We start from the raw sequence: 6,495 nt of genomic DNA on the forward strand, positions 1-6,495 counted from the left end.
TGTGAAAGTTTTGAACAGCATTTGTAAATTCACAAGAGCACATAATTATATGATTGGAGTTTATCTGAAAACAATCTAAAGGGCTGCTGGTCTCTCTGATGTTTCTCTTCCAGCTTCCTCCAGAGGCCGAGACAAGTGGACTTCAGCGATGACTTCAACCTCAGTCACTGCTAAATCACCTCTCTCAGCCACTGATTCCATCCTCCAATCAGTCTCAACATCAGCAGCCTCCTCTGAGTCGCTCTTCCTTTGAGTCTCACTCTCGAAATCGCTGCCTGGTTTGGGATCTCTGGCTCGATAACTGCTCGTAGCGGAGTCTGCAGGTCCCGGAGCTCTGCTCGCCAGCTCACTGAAAAATATCCACATGGAAATTTAATATGGCGTGGTCATAAACATTGTGGATATTAATACTCAGCCGTCATCCACATCAACTTTAGTTACAAAATCGCCCCCCAACCCCCCAACGTAACTAATCAAGGAATGACATTGGTAACTTCTGACACCCAGTGGGGGTGCACGGTGCAGGTATACCCAAATTCACCTTTGAACTTCAATACGTTTTGTGTCAATGGAAGGTTAAAGAAGACCAGCAAACAAAAGGCCATGGAGTCTCAAGATAAAGCATCTCCAACCAATCATAGCACCCAATGGCACCAGCACCAAACCGCTATATTGTGGCGGACACAAAAGCCCACTGGCGTGGTGACATCATTCCACGCACCAAGTGGGCGGTGGCCACGCCCGAGGGGTAGGCGTGGCCTCATGATATACACCGGGCGACCAGCCCGGAGGAGTTGAGTGTTACAGTGTAGTCTTACAATAAAGACGTTTATATGTTACCGCTTGTCCGCTTCCTCCTTGCTCACAAGCAGCGCGCGTAACGCCGCGCTTTACTGGTGACCCTCGACGTTGGATCTGCCGTAGCGATCCTTCCGAACACAACGACAAGGCAATGGCGATTAAACTTCCCGAATTTTGGGAGGCCCAGGCCGAAGTCTGGTTCGTTCAAGCCGAAGCCCAATTTCAGCTTCGGCGCCTCACCAACGACGACCTGCGCTACTGCCATGTCGTCGCCTCCCTCGGGCCCGGCACGGCCGCTCGAGTTGTGTCCGTCCTTCGCCACCCACCGGACGGCCACAAGTACGAGGCACTCAAGCGGCTACTCCTAGCCACGTTCGGCCTCACGGACGACGCACGGGCCGATCGCCTCCTGGATCTCCCCGAGCTCGGTGAGACGCGCCCGTTGGTCCGAATGGACCATATGCTGTCACTGTTGGGCGACGAAGCCCCCGGTTCGCTATTCCGGGCGCTTTTCCGTCGCCAACTTCCAGCGCAGGTTCGCCTCGCGTTGGCCGGGACCGGGCTAACGGAACCCCGAGCATTGGCGGCCGAGGCGGACAAGTACTTCGCCACTTCGGACACGCGGGCGAGCGTTGGCGTGGCCGTCACGGCCTTCGACGCTGATGTTCCACAGCATCATCTTCTACAGCACGCTGATGTTCCACAGCATCATCTTCTACAGCACGCTGATGTTCCACAGCATCATCTTCTACAGCACGCTGTGGTTCAGCAGCATGCTGATACGCACCTCGTGAACGCCGCCACGCCCCGCCCACCGCCGCGGCGAAAACCGCCACCGCGGGGAAACCCGTCGACTCCACCGGCCTGGCGGAGCCAGCCGCGCTCCTCCAGCTCCACCACCTGGTGCTGGTTCCACGCCAAGTTCGGCCACGAAGCTCGGCGGTGTCATCCGCCGTGCTCCTTCAACGGGTCGGGAAACGCCCGGGCCGGCGCTCAATTGTGGCGATGAGCGCCGGCCGTTCGAGCAGCCTGCTGTTCATAACGGACACCTTCTCCGGGCGCCGTTACCTGTGCGACACGGGAGCACAGGTGAGTGTCATTCCCGCCGGCACGTCAGACAAGCACGCCGCGGGTGGGGGCCCCGCGCTGCTTGCCGCGAACGGGACGCCCATCCGTACGTACGGAAAACGCTGCCTCTCTCTGCGGTTTGGAGGGCAGGTTTTCCGATGGACGTTCGTCACCGCCGACGTGCCCATGGCACTGCTTGGCGCGGACTTCCTGTGCGCTAATGGGCTCCTGGTCGACGTCAAGCGCAGACGGCTTGTCCAGGCCGAGACGTTCAGCTCGCTCGCATGTGCGTTGCCCAGCTCAACGAGCGGCTTGCCAAGCGGCTTGCCGAACGATTCGGTTCCGGCCACGTTGGTCTTTACGCTTCCGGCAGCGGACGCATTCACCCGCCTCCTCGCCGGCTTCCCGGCCCTCACGCGGCCCACCTTCTCGGCGGGGGCCGTCAAGCACGGGGTGGCCCATCACATCCCCACCGTCGGGCCACCGGTCTACGCCCGGGCACGCCGCCTCGAGCCGACGAAGCTGGCGGTGGCAAAAGCGGAGTTCGCTACCCTGGAGCGACTCGGCATCGTCCGGCGCTCAGAGAGCGCTTGGGCGTCGCCGCTGCACATCGTGCCGAAGCCCGGCGGGGGATGGCGACCGTGCGGGGACTATCGCCATCTCAATGACGCCACGACTCCCGACCGCTACCCCGTCCCCCACATTCAGGACTTTTCCGCCCGTTTGGCGGGCAGGTCCTTCTTCTCGAAGGTGGACCTCATACGCGGCTACCATCAGGTCCCCGTCAGGCCGGAGGACGTCCCGAAGACGGCGGTCATCACGCCATTCGGACTCTTCGAGTTCCTGCGCATGCCCTTCGGTCTGAAGAATGCGGCTCAGGCGTTCCAGCGACTGATGGACAGCGTCCTGCGCGACTTGGATTTTGTCTACGTCTACCTGGACGATATCCTCGTCGCCAGCGCGTCCCGCGAAGAGCACCTACGCCACCTCCGCACGCTCTTCGAACGCCTGGGCCAGCATGGCCTGATTGTGAACCCCGCAAAGTGCCGGTTCGGCGCCGCCACAATCGATTTTCTGGGGCACCGTGTCACCAGGCACGGAGCCGTCCCCCTGCCGGCCAAGGTGGAGGCGGTGAAGGGGTTTCCGCGCCCCCGCACGATCAGAGGGCTGCAGGAGTTCCTGGGCATGGTGAACTTTTACCATCGGTTCCTGCCCCGTATCGCCCAGCTCCTGCGCCCCCTGCACGAAGCTCTCCGAGGTAAGCCGGGCAAAGGCGACGTTACCTGGACCGAGCAGATGGACACGGCGTTCACGGGCGCGAAGCTCGCCTTGGCTAACGCCACCATGCTCGCGCACCCGGCGCCCGATGCACCGATCGCCCTCACCACCGATGCCTCGGACTACGCGGTGGGCGCGGTGCACGAGCAATGGGTGCGTGGAGCTTGGCAACCGCTGGCGTTCTTTAGCCGGCAGCTTCGCCCGCCCGAACGCCGTTACAGTACCTTCGACCGCGAGTTGCTCGGACTTCACTTGGCGGTCAGGCACTTCCGCCATCTGCTCGAGGGCCGGGCGTTCACTGCCTTCGTCGACCACAAGCCGCTGATCTTCGCGATGGGCAAGGTCACCGAGCCGTGGTCGGCCCGGCAGCAGCGTCACCTCTCGGCCGTGTCCGAGTACACGACGGACATCCAGCACGTCGCGGGGAAGGACAACCCGGTTGCGGATTGCCTTTCCCGGGCCGTCGCCCACGCAGTCCACCTCGGCATCGACTATGCCCGGATGGCAGCGGACCAGGCCGCTGACCCCGACGTCCAGGCCTTGCGGACCGCCGTCACGGGCCTCCGCGTCACCGAGGTGCCGTTCGACGGCGCGGGTGCGGCCCTCTTGTGCGACGTCTCCCTCGGGCGTCCTCGCCCCATTGTGCCCGCGGGCTGGCAGCGCCAGGTGTTTGACGCCATCCACGGCCTGTCCCACCCGGGCGCGAGGGCCTCCCAAAGGCTGATCGCCGACAAGTTCGTCTGGCATGGCCTCCGGAAGGCCGTCCGCGGCTGGGCCAGGACATGCCTCGCGTGCCAGCGCGCCAAGGTGCACCGGCACACCCAGGCCCCGTTGGCCCCTTTCACGGTGCCGGAACGCCGGTTTGACCACGTCCACGTGGACCTGGTGGGACCTCTGCCCCCCTCGCGGGGTTTCACCCACGTCCTCACCATGGTGGACCGCACCACCCGGTGGCCGGAGGCCGTGCCCTTGGTGTCGACAACGGCGGCCGATGTCGCGCAGGCTTTCATCGCCACCTGGGTCGCCCGGTTCGGCGCCCCCTCAGACATCTCATCCGACCGCGGCCCCCAGTTCACCTCGGAGCTCTGGGGGGCGGTTGCGCAGGGGCTCGGGGTCCGGCTGCACCGAACCACGGCCTACCACCCCCAGGCTAACGGCCTGTGTGAGCGATTTCACCGCTCATTGAAGGCCGCGCTCCGGGCCACCCTCCGCGACGGCGGCTGGGTCGACAGGCTCCCCTGGGTCCTGCTGGGCCTCCGGACGGCGCCCAAGGAGGACCTGCGCGCATCCGCGGCGGAGTTGGTCTTCGGGCAACCGCTGCGGGTGCCGGGCGAGTTCCTCCCCGACTCCACGGCACCATGGTCCGCGGCACAGCAGCGCTCCGCTCTGCAAGAGACCGCCCAGAGGTTCGCCCCGGTGCCAACGGCATGCCACGGGCACCCACCGACGCACGTCGCCCCGGAGCTTCGCACGGCGGAGTACGTCTTCGTCCGCCACGATGCCCATCGGACACCACTGCGGCCCCCGTACGACGGGCCTTTCCGCGTGCTGGAGACCGGGGCGAAGCACTTCACCCTGGACATCGGCGGTACTCCTGACCGCGTTTCGGTAGACCGCCTCAAGCCGGCCCACCTCGATGTGGACCATCCACCGCCAGTGGCCCGACCCCCACGTCGGGGCCGCCCTCCTGCGGGCAGACCCCCGGCACCGCCCAGCCCCGCCGCCACGTCGCCACCCGGTCCTGCACCCATCCCAGGGGCAGCCAGGGGCATCCCACATGGTATCCCTGCACCCCGGACACCGCCGATCGCCAGGGGGCGCTTCGGCCGGGTCATTCGACTGCCCCACAAACTGGCCCTCCAGGTGCGCGGGAATTCTGGGGGGGCGCGTGTGGCGGACACAAAAGCCCACTGGCGTGGTGACATCATTCCACGCACCAAGTGGGCGGTGGCCACGCCCGAGGGGTAGGCGTGGCCTCATGATATACACCGGGCGACCAGCCCGGAGGAGTGCAGTGTTACAGTGTAGTCTTACAATAAAGACGTTTATATGTTACCGCTTGTCCGCTTCCTCCTTGCTCACAAGCAGCGCGCGTAACGCCGCGCTTTAATATCAGGAATTGTAAACTTGATCAAAACAACCCCATAAAATTGTACAAATTGTCTGTGCTCTCTTCATTATTCATCGGTGTCTATGTACCTTTCAGTTTCTTCAGCAGAACCTGCAAACAAACAAAGAAATTGCTTTAGGCCCAAAAATAACTTTGGAACCAGTTTCAAACGCAGCTGCAGTTTGCGTTCCTGGCCTGATTCAAGCTACAGGCCTAGACTCAGTCTCAATGCTCACTTTCACACACCGATGACACTTGTCACTCCCAAACAATAAACTTCAAAATCAAGTCTAGCGTTCAGAGTTAACTGCAGATGTATCTTGTATCTTTCTAAATCGACGAACAGTGAGTTTTCGTCTACAGTTTGTTATGTGAATGGTGCCTGGATGATCCCACACTTTCCAAGCCTCACCCGTCTTCCGGCCTTTCTGCCTCTCCCTTTTCCGAAGGTGCTGGAAGACGAGGATGAAGGTGGACGCAAGTATGGACAGGGTGAGGAGAAGGCCGAGGGTGGTGCCGACCACGGGAAAGGTACTTCTCTTAGCTGGATAGGTGCACAAGCAGATATCAATAAAAACGTGACGTTCAGGTAATCTCCATATACATACTTCATATGCAATTTCCTTCAATCCATTATAGTCAGGTTCACCATGTTTTTTCGTTCAAAATCGTGGTAGATTAGCAAACCTATACATTTTTGGAAACGTTATTACATGGAAAATCTGAAAATCAATGTTTACATTTGCCAATTCCGAACAATTCGATTCGACCAATTCGACCAATCGACCAATTCCATTCGACCAATTCGACCATTCGACCAATCGCTTCGATCAACCATTCGACCAATTCGATTCGATTCGATTCATCGAATTCGATTCGATCGACCATTCGACCAATTCGATTTGACAATCAATTTGACCGACCTTTGCTTGTGTGGAACGGACTGTGAAAACGATGCGGACTATATTGTCGGATACGACACACAGGACGGTGATGACGAACTCTAAATGGCATATTCTGTAATCGTGTATGTTTGATGCCATTGACTGCCTGTGTAGATGTGAAGTTATACTGACTGCATGTGTATATATGATTTTGCTGACTGCCTGTGTATGTTTGGTGATATGAATTATTGTGACACATTTTGATGTTATTAACTGCCTGTACAAAATGATAACATGTATTTGATTATGCAACTTATCGCGAATATAAAGACAGTATTTTGCAATTCAAAACCT

At 59.7% G+C, this 6,495-nt stretch overlaps 1 long non-coding RNA gene across 1 annotated transcript; it reads right to left on the reverse strand.

Moving 5' to 3' along the window:
- Positions 1 to 226: 226 nt before the first annotated feature.
- Positions 227 to 5,769, reverse strand: LOC144893135 (uncharacterized). Its single transcript, XR_013624202.1, has 3 exons — positions 5,670 to 5,769; positions 5,347 to 5,368; positions 227 to 349 (listed from the first exon to the last, which is right to left on the reverse strand). It is a non-coding gene; the product is annotated as an uncharacterized LOC144893135 (long non-coding RNA).
- Positions 5,770 to 6,495: the final 726 nt, after the last annotated feature.

Source organism: Myxine glutinosa, chromosome 8, assembly GCF_964187855.1.
Source record: "Myxine glutinosa chromosome 8, kmMyxGlut1.1, whole genome shotgun sequence".
Taxonomy (NCBI): Eukaryota; Metazoa; Chordata; class Myxini; order Myxiniformes; family Myxinidae; genus Myxine; species Myxine glutinosa.